This window comes from Budorcas taxicolor, chromosome 5 (genome assembly GCF_023091745.1).
Source record: "Budorcas taxicolor isolate Tak-1 chromosome 5, Takin1.1, whole genome shotgun sequence".
Lineage (NCBI taxonomy): Eukaryota > Metazoa > Chordata > Mammalia > Artiodactyla > Bovidae > Budorcas > Budorcas taxicolor.
Genome location: NC_068914.1, coordinates 26,040,245 through 26,058,742, shown reverse-complemented (window position 1 = coordinate 26,058,742; position 18,498 = coordinate 26,040,245). Strand labels below are relative to the sequence as shown.

The 18,498-nt window shown below is 38.7% G+C and overlaps 1 pseudogene; it reads left to right on the top strand.

The window, feature by feature from the left end:
- The first annotated feature begins 11,899 nt into the window (after window positions 1-11,899).
- LOC128047531 (60S ribosomal protein L12-like) lies at window positions 11,900-17,577 on the top strand (annotated as a pseudogene).
- The last annotated feature ends 921 nt before the right edge of the window (window positions 17,578-18,498 follow it).

Here is an 18,498-nt window from a genome sequence, read left to right as displayed (position 1 = left end):
TCGGGTTTGAGCTATTCAGAGATTTACACCTCGCTACTGCTTTGTTTTAAGAAAGCCAGACACCCCGTTGAGGGCTTTTGTCACCATTCTTAAAATTCAAGAACAGTTTCTCCATGCATCTGAGTACTTTTAATACTAGTACATACCCCAAACTCGTTGGTCTGACAATAAAAACCGTTTGGAAAGGCTCCGAATTCAGTTGTTAGAAAAATAACGTGGAAAGAAAAGGGTTTTAGCCAATCATAGTTCAGGAAAATAAATTATGTTTACTTCCCGTCCAATCACAACAGGACGTTGTAATCCATCCCAGCACATTGTAATCCATCCCAGCACACATCTCCAACTTGGAATAATTACTCCTTTGATCCCATCGTTGAATTCTAAAGCAAGCATCCATACTGATGTCAGTGAGAAATCTTCTGACATACTTTTATTAAAGATAATTTTTAAAATCCCAGTTGTGGGTTTTATTTCCAGGGCCACTACTGATTACATCAGCTCCCAAAATTCTTCTAGCACAATAAAAATCTACTCTAAATTTCATTTTCTTAAAGATTTTTCTAAACCTCCACGAAAAGTTACCTTTTTAAAGGAATTTAGAAGTCTGAATATTTTAAATAGACATAAGGCTTTTATCCACTTTCTTACAAAATCTAAGCTGTTTTTGAAATGGAAAATACATGGCCACTGCTAATAGGTTAAAAACCTAAATTACAAGAAAGTTCTTTCCAGATTTTAATCATCATGGTCTAATTCTGCTAATCTAAAGGCCAAATGTAGAACTGTAATAAACAAACAAAGGAAAACCATGTCTAGAAATGCATACTGGCAAGTTGAGAGAATAATTTTATTGTGCAATCTTTAACTTCCAAGTCCACTCTTTCAGTGTGTACTGTATAATACTTAGCAAATCACCTTACAGGCTAAGATTTCTAAAATCTCAAATGGATTAAGGAACCAGTAAAATAACCTGGTGAAAATAATCTAACGTGCAAAGAGGGGAAAAAATAAGAAGATTGATATTCAGATACCAAATTATCAATGACTTGCTTTGTGATCTTTGGCATGACACAGATGCTTAACTGAAACTGCCTGCTTCTTAATCTCAGTGATATTCTAGGAGCAAGTGAGAAAATATAAATAAAGTCGTTTGAGAAAAGCTGCAAATAACACTATTATCACAAGTATCACTCACTTTTAGAAAGAGAGATTGTAAGGTTACCCTACATAAAGGTGCCAGCTGACTTTAATTTTGTAGGTAAACTCCTATAAATGGACCCCTAGGAAACCCCTGCTGCTGTTGCTGCTAAGTCATTTCAGTCGTGTCCGACTCTGTGCAACCCCACAGACGGCAGCCCACCAGGCTCCCCCGTCCCTGGGATTCTCCAGGCAAGAACACTGGAGTGGGTTGCCATTTCCTTCTCCAATGCGTGAAAGTGAAGTCGCTCAGTCGTGTCAGACTCTTAGCGACCCCATGGACCACAGCCTACCAGGCTCCTCCCTCCATGGGATTTTTGAGGCAAGAGTATTGGAGTGGGGTGCCATTGCCTTCTCCGAGGAACCCCCTAGACATGTAGAATGCTGTCCTTTTAAGTGTTCTGAAAAGCATGCAAATCAAAGTCAAAATGTTCCAAACGCAGAAACAAAGTTTTTCAGATGGTCATATATCTTCATTAACATTTTCAATCCAAACATCTTATGTACTATATTCCATATGCTAGTCTATGAATCGTTTGACTACAATTAGTACCTAGGGTTTAACAACAACAAAAACAATAAACCACTAATTTGTGTATATTTTTGCTTATGGAAAAACTTGAAATTCATTTTTTTAATGTAAAATTAAAAGGCCTTAATATATATTTTGCTTTGTTTCAGGCAGTACAGCTGACCCTGAACTGAACTGTGGAGTCACTCACACACCGGTTTTTTCAATAAGTATGTCCATTTGAATCCACAAATGCAGAACCTCTGACACCAAGGGCCAAATGCAAAGTACTCCGGATCTTCCACTGTACTGAGGGTCGGCATCCCTAACCCCCAAGTTGTTAAAAAAAATTCAACTGTATTTATTTTTGCCAGCAAATCATAAGTGTAAACATAATCAAATCAAATCAAAAGTGTAAAGTGTAACACTGAATAAAAATAAATGTAAAGCCAAATCTGAAATTAAATTCCCTTACATCCTTTACTTTCATAAAGATAAGTCAGAAAATGTCAACATTGTGAAATGTAAAGAGTTATATTAATAGTGCTAAAATTATAAGTTATAGTACTTCATTCGGAGAAGGCAATGACACCCCACTCCAGTACTCTTGCCTGGAAAACCTCATGGATGGAGGAGCCTGGAAGGCTGCAGTCCATGGGGTCGCTGAGGGTCAGGCACGACTGAGTGACTTCACTTTCACTTTTATGCACTGGAGAAGGAAATGGTAACCCACTCCAGTGTTCTTGCTTGGAGAATCCTGGGGACAGGGGAGCCTGGTAGGCTGCCGTCTATGGGGTCGCACAGAGTCAGACACAACTGAAGTGACTTAGCAGCAGCAGCAGTACTTTATTATATCAGTCCTAGGTGTTCATCGGAAGGACTGATGTTGAAGCTAAAACTCCAATACTTTGGCCACCTGATAGGAGCTGACTCATTTGAAAAGACCCTGATGCTGGGAAAGATTGAGGGTAGGAGAAGGGGACGACAGAGGATGAGATGATTGGATGGCATCACCAACTCAATGGACATGGATTTGGGTGGACTCTGGGAGTTGGTGATGGACAGGGAGGCCTGGCGTGCTGCAGTTCATGGGGTTGCAAAGAGTCGGACGTGACTGACTGACTGAACTGAACTGAACTTCATTATATAGGCAAAGACAGTAACAGAGAAGTATTTAAAATAAGTTAACAGAAGCTGAAAATTTATAGACTACAGCTTCTACTCTTTCCATTCCCCAATCCAAATATGTTTACAAATATATCCATACACACATATGTATCAATTCAGGCAAATTTCCTACATCCAAGTGCACTGTAGGATTATTTGGTGTTTTAAAAAGCCACAAAAATTTATTGGTTTATTATTTTTTAAAAACTGACTTATAAAGGAAGATAATGGCTTCATTACAATATGGGCCACAGTTATCCACTTATCAATAAAAGTTCATCAAGTTTCATTTCAAAACAGCCAACTAGTTATTAACTTCTTACTTTCTGACTCAGTTTAATTATAGAAAGGGCCAATTAGCTGCTCTAACATATACCAGTATCCTGGGTCACTACATGTGTCTGTTTTAAACATCATAGATAAAACAGATAAAAAAGTTCAGTGCATACACAGATGGTCCCCAACTCAAGAATGGTTCAACCTAAGATTTTTTGACTTTAGGACAGTGTGAAAACAATATGTATTCAGTAGAAACTTTATTTTGAATTCTGAATTTTAGTATTTTCCCAGGCTAAGAGCAGTACAATACTCCCTCCTGATGCTGGGCCTTGGCAGGAAGCTGCCCAAGCCAGGCAACAAACACAAAGGTTAACAGGTGATGTACACTTAAAACCTTTCTATACTCATACAACCATTCTGCTTTCCACTTTCAGTACAGGATTCAATAAATTACATGAGATATGCAACATCTTATTATAAAATATGCTATGTTTTAGATGACTTTGCCCAGGCTTATGGAAGTATTCTAAGCATACTGAATGTAGGTAAACTTAAGCTAGGATATTCAGTAGATCAGGTGTTTTAAACGCATCTTCAACTTAGGATATTTTCAACTTCTGATGGGTTCAGCTAGAAGTTACCCCATTTTAAGAGGAAGATCTGTATCTTGTAATAGTATTAGCCACCATTTTTGGAACAGTTATGATATGTTAGACACTGTGCTAAGCACTTTATACAAGCAATTTCATTTTATTTTATTCAGCTCATTCTTTTTTTAGCCTCGCCTCAAGGCATATGGGTATTAGTTCCCCAGCCACCAGCAGTGAAAGTGCAGAATCTTAACCACTGGACCACTAGGGAAGTCCCATGATTTTAAGATGAAGAAGATGTGGTTTACAGAAGTTTATTTGCCTAAGATTACACATTAAGGAACTGGTATTCAAAACCAGACTTTGTTAAATCCAAGCCCCTGTATTACGCTAAAAAGTAAGTTAAAAGAAACAGGAAAGTCAGCTACCAAACTGTTTCATCCTTATTTAACCCAGATTATCCATAATAGATTTGCTTATTTTACACTTATTATGTGTCTCACATCCTGCAAGGTTCTGGAGATAGGGCCTCTATCCTGTAAGAAGTTCAGTCTAAGAAAGATGTACAATAGAAATACCTTGGTTGGTTTAATTAAGGTAGTATTACTGGAATGGCATACAAGGTAAGTTTAGTGCATTTTAACAAAAAATTTCAAATCCATTATAACTTGGAAGTTTTTATTTATTGTCAAATGTAAAGACTGGAGTGGGTTATGAAGTCTTAGACTCATAGAAGTACATCCAAGAACTGTGGAAGCCAATGAAGACAGTCAACAATTTCAAGTGAATTCTGCAAATGGTATACCAAGACCAGAATAGAACATAAATTTATGTAAAAAAAAAAAAATTATGTTACCATGTTTATTATTAAATCTTAATTTTATTTATTTATTTTTTTTTGCCACATCATGCAACATGCTGGAGCTTAGTTCCCTGACCAAGGATGGAAACCCGTGCCTTCTGCACTGGAAGCAGAGTCTTAACTACTGAACCACCAAAAATGCCCCAAAGCCCTTATTTCAGTATTTCCTTAAGCACTTATTTAAACTGAATTCTTCAATCACATTACAATAATAATAAAGTAACTCAAATGTCACTTCCTCAAGGAAGCCATCTAATCCCAAGATTATCAAACCACCAAATATGGATTTTCAAAACTTTTCCCATTTGTCTTAGCACTCATCACAACTGTATATATAACATTTATTGTGTAAATGGTTGTTTTATGTTTGTCTCCCCTGGCAAACCGTAAGTTCCATAAAAGCAAGGATCGTTTATCTTGTTCATAACAATACTCCCAGCATCCAAGACTTGTGCATATTAAATACTCAGTATATGTTACTGAATTAATGAATAGCAATATATATATATATATAATATACCTTTTTCTATTAATAAATCCAACCCAGCTAAGAGAACTTACAATCTCTAAATTGAGAGCCATATTCATAAATAAGAGTTCATGTTCTTTCTATAGGGTTATTCATCACCTTTATAACAATGTCTTACATATATTATCTTATTTCATCATGGAGGTACAATGCAAAGCCTTCCTAAAACTTGAGCTTCACCAGAAAAGCAAGGTGGTTCCTGGGGATAATTTCTAAAGAGACACAGAGAAAGTTACAATCCACCAGAAGAGCTTACATTGTTACTAAAGTACCAATTTAATGCAAATCCCCAAATGATCCTATAAGCAATATATATGCAAAACACCAGCCTATTCTTAGTATTCCAAAGAGAACAGTCTTTGACAGAGCCAACATATTGATATAACTTTGTCCTCTTGATGCTAAGTACATACCAATATAACTTTGTCTTCTTGATGCTATGTGGAAGGAGCAAGAGGGAGAAAGAAGAAATGAAGGTAAGAAGATAGGAAAGAAGGAGAAAACAAGAAATCTCTACTGGGCCTCCACATTTGTTACCTAGTTTCTAATTTATATTCTGGATGCACAGGACCTACCACTTCTTTTCAATATTTTTCTATTAAAAATAAGACTAAATCTGATTTTTAATGATAATTTTTTTTTAATTTAGAAAGAATGAACATAATAGCACTGAAAATATCCTAATCTGCTGAATGAGGAACTATAAGAAAAATAAATAAATGAAAAGCTGCCACTGAGCATACAGCAAGTCTTCCCAGGGTACCCCACAGCACTTTTGTATGTTCATCACCCCTCTCATAAACGCGTCCACTATTAACTACCATTAAAATATGCTAGGCGGCAGTTTGTAGTCTGAGTCTTCAACTTGACACTAGCTTGTTAACAGGTTACATTCCTAAAGGGTTATACATCTGTCCTCACAAGCCTTCACTATGCCACAAGTAAGCAGTAGCAAAACTGAAAGTCCCAAAGAATGGCTGTTTACATCCATGAAACTTGGTTAAGTAAAACAGTATCTACACTTGTATTTGAAGCTATAAATGAGGAAAACTCAAAGTAAAACCTAAAGCTAAAAAGTAATGACTCAAAATCTCAGCATGCTAACTATATGCCACTGATTTTCCTTTCCAGATGAAAGTTTATGATCAAGAACACACAGTTTTGAGGCATATTTCTTAAATTAATGGCACTTGGCTTCAAAGAAACAAAACCAAAACAAACAAGGCCTAGCAGTGAAATATGGGAAATTTGTAGTCATTTTTTTCTTTGGCATATTCTAGAAAAAGCCACTTGATTACATATAATGGGATTTACATGTAATGCTACATAACATAAACATGCAATAAAAATAAATTACTCCATATAAAGGAAAGCATTGTCTTCTCCCTCCATGTGTGCTTCACTATTACAGATAATTTACTTACTCAATTAAAGAGTGTATAAAATAGTGCTCCAATTCTAAGGCTCAGTATTTGGGGGCCCCTAGATCATTTTCTCTATAAATCACAATTGACACACATAAAAAGGAGACCTCAAAGAAACTTTAACTACAGACTTAAAATTCAAATCAACATCCCCAAAACATTCTGCTCCTCCAGGGCACATTTTGATATTACCTACGATTAACGGCCAAAAGAAATATTCAGAAAGCTAACCAACTTCTCTTTTCACAAAGTATGCAAACACTAAGGTTAAAACTGGTCAATCCCCATGCCACAGAGCCATTTACAAACGGATATTCTGTACATCAAATGTACAAAGACAAAATTAGTAGTCACACACGTGTGTGTGCTCAGTTGTGTCAGACTCTTTGTGACACCATGGACTGTAATCCCTCAGTCCATGGGATTTTCCAGGCAAGAATACTGGAGTGGGCTGCCATTTCCTATTCCAGGGGATTTTCTCGAGCCAGGGATTGAACCCATGTCTCCTGCATCTCCTGCACTAGCAGGTGGATTCGTTGCCACTGAGCCACCAGGGAAGCGGTCACATATGTAGTGTAATGAAAGCGCAAATGCCCAGCAAGTCTGTGTTACTACTATTGCTAACGACTGTACACTTTGGGCAAACCCCTCTGCTTTTCTAGGAACTGTACAGAAAAAGTAGAGGCTAACATCATCAACTAAGTTTCTAAGAATTTGCTTCTAAGGCTTCTGAATAATCCAGCAAGCAGCGGAGTACACTCTCCTGATACATGGTAGGTTCAAACCTGAAAAAATATTAAAGGACCAATGTGCTAAGTTGCTTCAGTCACGTCTGACTCTCTTCAACCCTATGGACTGTAGCCTGCCAGGCCCCTCTGTCCATGTGATTCTCTAGGCAAGAATACTGGAGTGGGTTGCCATTTTCTTCTCCAAGAGATCTTCCCAACCCAGGGATTGAACCTGTGTCTCTCTTGTTTTCTGCTTTGGCAGATGCGTTCTCTACCACTAGTGCAATCTGGGAAGCCCTTAAAGGATTGATAGAATGTATTAGTCTTGCTTAGGAAAACGAATGTTTTTAGCCTGAAAGTTTCTCTCTCAAAAGATCTCACAGAAGACACACATATTAATCATTAATACACGCAAACTAATAATACAGACCAAAGAATTTCCCAATGAAAGTTTTAAAGCCTTGTAGAAATGCTTCCTTCCTCTTCTCTCCAAATTTGCCCTTAAAACTATCATATTAAAATAATCTAGCAGAACTAACTTCAAATGGAGAAATTTTTAAGAGACATTCTGCCCTACAAATAACCTTTATATTAGAAACCTTTACTTTGCATGCCTTTATATTCTTCTTTGTTTATAATGGCTAAAAATCCATTTTTCAATTATTCTAATTACAAAAATTATCTGAAAATCATTTACTTTTACAGATGTAGAAGTTTCATTTACTTTTACAGCTAAATGTGCATGGATCTTTCTTTCCCCACTTGCACTTTTTGATGTTCACTAGTTTAAAATTTTTATACAAATAAGCCAAAATCTTTGTTTCAACCTTAAGCCATCCTTAGAAAATACGTTAAGTATTCTTCGTACTTTTCTTCTGGTGTTTTTATGATTCAAATTTTTATAATTCCCTCAAATTAGAAGGTCATATCTACCCCTGAGGGAAGGAAAGGAAATCATCCTGGCCCCAAACAACTCAGGGGAAAAGCAGGATTACTGAGAAGAGAAAAACACAGAGCCTGTCTAAAACTAACATTGGTCTAGGATGAAAAATAAGGTCTGTTACCCACCACCACAAGGCTAAATAGTTCCCAGGGCCTTGAGCCTACCACAAGGCAAACAAGCTCCCAGAAACACGTAACACCACTCTACTAAAAGAGGAACAAAAGAGGACAGAGAGGACCTCTCTGACTCTCATAAGTACAAGTAAGGCTTAAGGATAAAGGTGGAGTAAAAACATTAAGTTAAACTGTTCAGCAAATCAACTCTCACCTTAAGGATGAAGTGATGACAGAAGTATTTACAGTTGACAGTACACTGAAGGTAACCAAAGCAACAACAACAAAAAAACCCCATAAATCATCAACCTCAGAGAAGACTGATTCAACTCCCCATACTAACAATTTAACAGAACAAGAGCCATGCCTACTTCTTGGCATAAATACTATATAGTTCAGTCTTTATCATCATGCAAATGATAGCTGGCATTTGTTCAAAAAGTGTAGGCCTGGTAATGCATGTATGCTGGGTTATCATTACCTTTTTTATAATTTATACAAATACATCCATCCAAGTTCTTTCATCTGTACTATTCCTTCAAATAAAGTAATTTCCTACCCTCCTTTGAAAAAAATTCTACATTACACAAAATCTGAAGAGCAAGCAAATCATGTAACTCATATGTTGGGACTATCAGCCAAGGAATTAAAAATAATTATGAATAATGACAAAAGCTCAAATGGAGCAGAAAAACAATATGCATAATAGATGGCAAGTCCGAGACAGAAAGTACAAGAGTTGAACAGAAATGCTAAAAGAGTCAACCTGAAATGGTCAAAACAAGAACTGCACTAAAAATAATTTTAAAGTCTTTGATAGGTTCAGACTTAACAGAGCTGAGAAAAGAATCAATTACCTTGAAGATAGGTCACAAGAAATTACCAGTGCTAAAACTAACCAGGAATTTAAAAAAAAAGAGTGGGGGAAAAAAAAATCTACACCAATAGGTGGGAAAGTTTCAAATTCATTTTATGAACATGAGGTTCTACAAACCAAAATCTGACAAAGAAGTTACAAGAAAAGAAAACTCACTATCCCTCATATATGCAAAAATCCTCAACAAAATATTAGCTAATCAAATTCAGTAACTAATAAAAAGGATAACACACCACAACCAGAGGCAAATACAGGTTTATCCCAAGAATGCAACTTGACTCAGCATTAGAAGATCAACCAGCATAATTCACCAGTCAACAGACTGAAGAAAAAAATATGACAGCATCAACAAATGCAAAACATACGCATTTGAGAAAACCCAACTCTCATTCCTGAAAAACTTCTCAGCCAATCAGGGGTAGAAGGGTACTTACACAACCTGATAAAATGCATCTACTATAAAATTATTCCTAACATCCTATTTCAGAGTAAAAGACTATCTGGTTTCTTCCAAAGAGTCAGAAAAAAGAAAGGAAATCTGCTGTCACCACTCCTGTTCAACATAACACACTTAAAGACCTAGAAAGTACAGTAAAATAAGAAGAAAGAAATAAAAGGCACACAGATTGAAAGGGAAGAAATAAGCCTGCCTCTGTTTGCAAGTGGCATGACTGTCTACCAGTATTATTTAGAATAACACCTAAAAAGATCATAACACATATAAATGTAATAAAATAGCTACAACCTCTTCATGCTGAAAGTATTGATGAATGGAAGAAGACCTCAATAACTGAAATGATACACCATGCACATTTATTAGAAGACTCAATTCTCCCCAAGTTGACCCATAAATTCAAAGTGATCACAATGATAATATCAGCAAGTATTTTGATTTTGAGAATCAATGAGTTGATACTAAAATCAATAAGGTAAAGGAACTAGAACAACCAAAGCAATTTTTTTTCAAACAGTTTTGAAAGGAGAAAATAAGATTCACAGTATCTTACCTCAGGAGTATGCTATAAAACTCCATTAATAAACTCAGCATGACATGAGCAAAGGAGTAAACAAATGAACTGAACAAAATGGAGAGTCCAAAAACAGACTCATACGTACATAGTTAATCGGTTGTCAAAGGTAAAAAAGTAGTTCAATGGAGAAGGGACAATCCCTTTAACAAACAGGGTTAGAACAATTAGACGTTCATACATTAAAAAAAAAAAACCTTCATCTATCACACCATATATTAAAATCAATAAAATTAATTCAAAATGAACTATAAACCTAAAATATCTGAAAAGCTAAAAATCTTTAAGAATAAACCAGACAATTTTCACACTGATTTAGCCAAAGATTTCTTACAATCCATAAGATTCAAAATTAAACACTAGTGAAATTAAAAATTCCTAAGGTCACAGACTAGTAGAAATTATCTACAAGCCACACATATGATAAATGATTGGTATCCATAAAATTTAGAGAACTCTCAAAATTTAATTAAAAAACAAAACTTACTGAGCAAAAAATTTGAAGAGATACTTTATCAAGTAAGATATACAAATAATAATAATACAAATGGCAAATAAGTATGTGAAGACACCCAATATCATTAGTTATTAGGGAAATGTAAAGAAAAACTATAATGACATATTATTACACATCTATTAAGATGGTTAAAATTAAAAGAAAATGAAAACTGACACTACCAAACATTGAGGAGGATGAGGAGCAATTAGAACTTTCATCCAATAGTAGCTGGGAGGAATAATACAAAATGGTACAGCCACTTTCCAAATTTGTTTGGTAGTTTCTTATAAAGTTAAACTTTTCATATAATTCAACTATCACTTGGGTATTTGTGAAATAAAAATCTATGTTCACATAAAAATCTGTTCTCAGATGTTTACAGCAGTTTTATTTGTAATTGCCAAAAGCTAGAAACTACCAGCTCAGCTGGAGAATGAAGAAACTCTGCAAAGCCACTTAGCAGTATATATGAGATGATATGAACGAATCTCTGCAGTTCAGAGTCCCCAAGGCATCTACAGGTTCAATGATTCACAAGACTTATGGGAACCTGGAATGGTAGGTCCATGAATCAAGGCAAATTGGAAGTGGTCAAACAGGAGATGGCAAGAGTGAATGTTGACATCAGCGAACTAAAATGGACTGGAATGGGTGAATTTAACTCAGATAACCATTATATCTACTACTGTGGGCAGGAATCCCTTATAAGAAAAGGAGTAGCCATCATAGTCAACAAGAGTCCAAAATGCAGTTGTTGGATGCGATCTTAAAAACAACAGAATGATCTCTGTTTGTTTCCAAGGCAAACCATTCAATATCACAGTAATACAAGTCTATGCCCCAACCAGTAACGCTGAAAAAGCTGAAGTTGAACGGTTCAATGAAGACCTACAAGACTTTCAGAACTAACACCCAAAAAGATGTTCTTTTCATTACAGGGGACTGGAATACAAAAGTAGGAAGTCAAGAAATACCTGGAGTAACATGAAAATTTGGCCTTGGAGTACAGAATGAAGCACAGCAAAGGTTAACAGAGTTTTGCCAATAACAATTTCCTCAGTGATCAGTGCAAAGAAACAGAGGAAAACAATAGAATGGTCTTGCAAACACCCTCTTCCAACAACACAAGAGAAGACTCTGCTTTTGGCTCGGAGGAGGTCAAGGTGCATCTTTCTTCAGTTGTCCTGAATCCGGGTTCATCCGACACCAGCCGCCTCCACCATGCCGCCTAAGTTCGACCCCAACAAGATCAAAGTCGTGTACCTGAGGTGCACCGGTGGGGAACTCAGTGCCACGTCTGCCCTGGCCCCCAAGATGGGCCCCCTGGGTCTGTCTCTAAAAAAGGTTGGTGATGACATCACCAAGGCAACTGGTGATTGGAAGGGTCTGAGGATTACAGTGAAACTGACGGTTCAGAACAGACAGGCCCAGACTGAGGTGGTACCTTCTGCCTCTGCCCTGATCATCAAAGCCCTCAAGGAACCACTGAGAGACAGAAGCAGAAAAACACTAAGCACAGTGGAAACATCACTTTTGATGAGATTGTCAACACTGCCTGGCAGATGCGGCATCCGTCTCTAGCTAGAAAACCTTCTGGAACCATTAAAGAGATCCTGGGGACCTCCCAGTCTGTAGGCTGCAATGCTGATGGCCGCCACCCTCATGACATCATAGACAACATCAACAGTGGTGCGGTGGAGTGCCTAGTTAGGTAAGAATGGCAAAGGAGAAAGAAAAATAAAGGATTATTTGATACCCAAAAGAATAAACAAAGAAGACTGCACATGGACATCACCAGATGGTCAATACTGAAATTAGATTGATTATATTCTTTGCAGCCAAAGATGGAGAAGCTCTATGCAGTCAGCAAAAACAAGAGCTGACTGTGGCTCAGATCATGAACTCCTACTGCCAAATTCAGACTTAAATTGAAGAAAGTAGGGAAAACTGCTAGACCATTCAGGTATGACCTAAATCAAATCCCTTACGACTATACACTGGAAGTGATGAAGAGATTCATGGGATTAGATCTGATAGAGTGCCTGAAAAACTATGGACAGAGGTTTGTGACACTGTACAAGAGGCAGTGATCAAGAAAAAGAAACGCAAAAAAGCAAAACAGTTTTCTGAGAAGGCCTTACAAACAGCTATGAAAAGAAGAGAGTAAGTGAAGTGAAAGTCACTCAGTCATGTCTGACTCTTTGCGACCCTGTAGACTATACAGTCCATGGAATTCTCCAGGCCAGAATACTGGAGTGGGTAGCCTTTCCCTTCTCCAGGGGGATCTTCCCAACCCAGGGATCGAACCCAGGTCTCCCACATTGCAGGTGGATTTTGCAAGGAGATCCAACCAGTCCATTCTGAAGGAGATCAACCCTGGGGTTTCTTTGGAGGGAATGATGCTGAAGCTGAAACTCCAGTACTTTGGCCACCTCATGCGAAGAGTTGACTCATTGGAAAAGACTCTGATGCTGGGAGGGATTGGGGGCAGGAGAAGAAGGGGACGACAGAGGATGAGATGGCTGGATGGCATCACAGACTCGATGGACATGAGTCTGAGTAAACTCCGGGAGATGGTGATGGACAGGGAGGCCTGGTGTGCTGTGATTCATGGGGTCGCAAAGAGTCGGTCACGACTGAGTGACTGAACTGAACTGAGCTATCAGGGAAGCAGGGAAAGGTAAAGGAGAAAAGGAAAGATACACCCATTTGAATGCAGAGTTCCCAAGAATAGCAAAGAGATAAGAAAGCTTTCCTCAGTGATTAGTGCAAAGATAGAGGAAAACAATAGAATGGGAAAGACTAGAGATCTCTTCAAGAAAAATAAATACCAAGGGAACTTTTCATGCAAAGCTGGGCACAATGAAGAACAGAAATGGTATGGATCTAACAGAAGCAGAAAATATTAAGAAGAGGTGGCAAGAATACACAGAAGAACTATATAAAAAAGATCTTCATGACCCAGATAATGATGGTGTGACCACTCATGTAGAGCCAGACATCCTGGAATGTGAAGTCAAGTGGGCCTTAGGAAGCATCACTATGAACAAAGCTAGTGGAGGTGATGGAATTCCAGCTGAGCCACTTCAAATCCTAAAAGATGATGCTGTGAAAGTGCACACTCAATATGCCAGTAAATTTGGAAAACTCAGCAGTGACCACAGAATTGGAAAAGGCCAGTTTTCATTCCAATCCCAAAGAAAGGCAATGCCAAAGAATGCTCAAACAACGGCACAGTTTCACTCATCTCACACTCTAGGAAAGTAATGCTCAAAATTCTCTAAGCCAGGCTTCAACAGTACATGAACTGTGAACTTCCAGATGTTCATGCTGGATTTAGAAAAGGCCGAAGAACCAAAGATCAAACTGCCAACATCCTTTGGATCATCAAAAAAGTAAGAGAGTTCCAGAAAAACATCTGCTTCTGCTTTATTGACTACACCAAAACCTTTGACTCTGTGGATCACAACAAACCATGGAAAATTCTTCACGAGATGGGAATACCAGACCACCTGACCTGCCTCCTGAGAAATCTGTATGCAGGTCAAGAAACAACAGTTAGGACTAGACATGGAACAGACTGGTTCTAAATCAGGAAAGGAGTACATCAAGGCTGTATATTGTCACCCTGCTTATTTAACTTATATGCAGAGTACATCATGAAAAATAGCAGACTGGATGAAGCACAAGCTGGAATCAAGATTGCTGGGAGAGATATGAATAATCTCAGATACGCAGATGACACCACCCTTATGGCAGAAAGCAAAGAAGAACTAAGAAGCCTCTTGATGAAAGTGAAAAAGGAGAGTGAATAAGTTGGCTTAAACTCAACATTCAGAAGACTAAGATCATGGCATCTGGTCCCATCACTTCGTGGCAAATAGATGGAGAAACAGTGGAAATAGTGACAGACTTTATTTTGGGGGGCTCCAAAATCACTGCAGATGGTGACTGCAGCCATGAAATTAAAAAAGGCTTGCTCCTTGGAAGAAAAGTTATGACCAACCTACCTAGACAGAATATTAAAAATCAGAGACATTACTTTGCCCACAAAGGTCCGTCTGGTGAAAGCTATGGTTTTTCCAGTAGTCACGTATGAATATGAGAGTTGGAATATAAAGAAAGCTGAGTGCTGAAGAATTGATGCTTTTGAACTGTGGTGTTAGAGAAGACTTGTGAGAGTCCCTTGGACTGCAAGGAGATCCAACCAGTCCATCCTAAAGGAAATCAGTCCTGAATATTCATTGGAAGGACTGATGCTAAAGCTGAAATGCCAATAGTTTGGTCACCTGATGCGAAGAACTGACTCACTGGAAAAGACCCTGATGCTGGGCAAGATTGAAGCGGGAGGAGAAGGGAACAACAGAGGATGAGATGGTTGGATGGCATCACTGACTCAATGGAGATGAGTCTGAGTAACTCTGGGAGTTGGTGATGGACATGGAGGCCTGGCGTGCTGTAGTTCATGGGGTCTCAAAGAGTTGGATGTGACCGAGCTACTGATCTGAACTGAACTGAGAGTTATAAAACTCAAACAAGACATTTTACTCAGGGTCACAGTTTAATACAGCAAATGGATACAAATTAAAATCATTAAAGCGAAGAGGGGCATAAGGCAGAGTCCAGAAGACACCAAGCTTTCAGCTGTCCCCCCCAGTGGAGTTGGGTTCACAGCACTTATTTCTCCCAAGAGCTTATGATAATATGTACGAATACGAGCAACCAGGTAAGTTCACCTGAGGTTCAATGTCTAGCATTTTTATCTGAGGTCTGACACATAGGTAGGGCTAACTATCTGCATGGCTAACTTTAGTCTCCAGCTCCTCTACAGGTCAAGCTGATACCACACACAGCCACACTGTCAGGATAAGCAACCTACGGTGGTCAAAGCCCCCAGGTAAACAAAGACACCCTTATTAAGCAGGACATTCCAGGGCTTAAAGGTTACCTCCCAGGAGCTGAACAAGGTCAACCCCTAGGCAGCTTTGGGTACAAGTGAGCTATTTTTAGTCAAAATCCTTCTGACATCAAATCCGTAAGTTTTTTTCCTCACACCAACTAATTCTCCAACTCTCCAGACACCAATTAGGTGTCCTAGAATTCATTTCAATTCTGACATTAACTACTCAAGTCAGCATTAGACTCCCCCCAGGCTATACAGCCCTCACTTCAAATGCCAGTTCCAAGTATTGGGTCCCCAGGTTACCCATATTTCTGTTCAGCTTGGCCACAAGGTCAAGGGGGCTCCCATAAACTCCATTCAGGTGCATTAAACTGTTAGAATGGGTCACAAAATTGCAGAGAAAACAATACTTACTTACCAGTTTATTATAAAGGATACAAGCAATTAGTCAGATAAAAAGGCACAGAGGGCAAGGTCCAGTGGGTCCTGAGCATAGGAGCTTCTGTCTCCACAGAGTCTGAGTGTGCCACCTTATTAGCAAGTGAACATGTTTCTCAAATCTGACGCCCTCTGAGCCCCACAGTTTAAAGGTCTTTATGCAGGCTCTACTATTAATTAGTAGAAGTGATTCATGAAATCATGGGCCATTGATAACTGAACTCAATCTCCAAACCCTCTCCCTCCTTGGAGGTCCAGGGACGGAAGCGAAAAGTTCTAACCTCTAATCACATTGTTGGTTCCTCTGACAACCAGCCCCCAACCTGAAGCTATCAAGGGGCCCAAGAGTGCATAAAGTCAGGCATGGTTTAAAAAAGTTTATGAGTATGTTCCTTTCAAGAGTTTTTAGGAATTCCAGGCCAGGAACCAGGGACAAAGATAAAACATGTATGTTTATGATGCCTCAGGAATGTTATTCCTTTACTATACAACCTCAGATGCATTATACTAACGGAAAACAACCAAACCCAAAAGACTCTAAAGTGTAGGAGCCCGTTTATTCAACATTCTTGAAAATGCAAAACTACAGGGACAGGAAACAGACCAGTAATTGTCAAGGTCTAGGACGTGGGGGGAAGGCTGGTTTTATCAATGGCACAAGATAATATTTTACATCTTTATTGTGATGGTGGTTACACATATACATGTGCTTACCAGAATTCTTAGAACTATACACAGAGAACAATGATTTTTTACTGTTTGTGAAGTGTACCTTGATTAACCTGAGACAATCAGTACTATAGTCACCTAAGACAATCTCATTCTTTAAAAGTGGCAGATAATAAATATTATGTAAATAATAAATGTTTTCCCTAAATGGAAAGCAATAGAAAATTACTTCTCTGCTCTACAAGTTCCTTATAAAATTGATGTCTGCACACAGCCAAAGGGAAACATTTTGATTCATCGGCTGGCAGGATTATGGGTGACTAAACTGTTGGGCTTCAAGCTCCATTAATATTGTCTGCGTAACAGTAAGTAAGCTTTTTAAACTTTTTATAGTGGGTGGCAGTGTAACACTGGTAGGCAAAATTCTACTATGACCCTCAATGACTCATGTTCTTGTACAACCATCTCTCCCCTGAGTGTGGGTAGGACTCGCAACTTATTTTTAACCAATGAAATATAGCAAAGGTGATGGAATATCACTGCCACGATTATGTTGTTGTAAATGGCAGAGGTGAAAATACTTTGTGGATGTAATTAAGGTCCCTAATGGCGGCTTTAATCAAAAGGAAGATTCTTACCAGGTTGGCCTGAAAAGGTAAGCCCTTTAAAAGAAGGCCCAGACATCAAAGACTTTCTCGCCAGCTATGAAAATGCGAGTTGGCCTGTGTTCTACAGGTGGAAGGAAATTAATCTGGCCAAGGAACTCGTGGACTTGGAACTTGGAAGAACATCCAGAGCCTCAGTGATAGCTCAGCCCTAGTCAACCCTTCTGATTTGCAGCCTCCTCAGTCCCTGAGCAGGGGACTCGGCTTAAACTTTACCCAGACTCCTGGTCATGGAAACTGGTGATAATGCATCTGTTATTTTAAGCTGCTGTGGCAATTTATTATACAGCAATAGAAAAGTGGGCTTCTCTGGAGAACCCAGGTTCAATCCCTGGGGTCTGGAAGATCCCCTGGAGAATGGAATAGCTACCCACTCCAGTATTCTTGCCTGGAGAATTCTATGGACAGAGTCCAAAAGGCTACAGTCCATAGAGTTAAGAGAGTTAGACACGACTGAGCAAGCAACGCATGCTAACAGAAAAGCAATCCAGTAATTAAAATTCTTTTCTGAAGAATCTTGGCTTTAACCATGGCTCATCTTGAATTGGAGGAAATGTCCTATTCTTGTTAGGCATCAATTTTCACCAAAGAATGTGAACCTTAGCACAAGCTTCACTGAACAATGGTTCAGATTTAATCCATAACACACTGCTACTGCTAAGTCACGTCAGTCGTGTCCAACTCTGTGCGACCCCATAGACAGCAGCCCACCAGGCTCCCCCGTCCCTGGGATTCTCCAAGCAAGAACACTGGAGTGGGTTGCCATTTCCTTCTCCAATGTATGAAAGTGAAAAGTGAAAGTGAAGTCGGTCAGTCGTGTCCGACTCTTGGCGACCCCATGGACTGCAGCCTACCAGGCTCCTCTGTCCATGGGATTTTCCAGGCAAGAGTACTGGAGTGGGGTGCCACTGCCTTCTCCATCCATAACACAGAGGATCTGTATTTCAGTGAGCTGCCAGCAAATAAAATCTCAATTCACTGCTGCTCAATACTTGGGGAAAGCTTCACACAAAGTGTTTTTATGGAGAACTACCTGCAGATGCTTCATATAATGCATTAGCTACTCGAAAACTTGG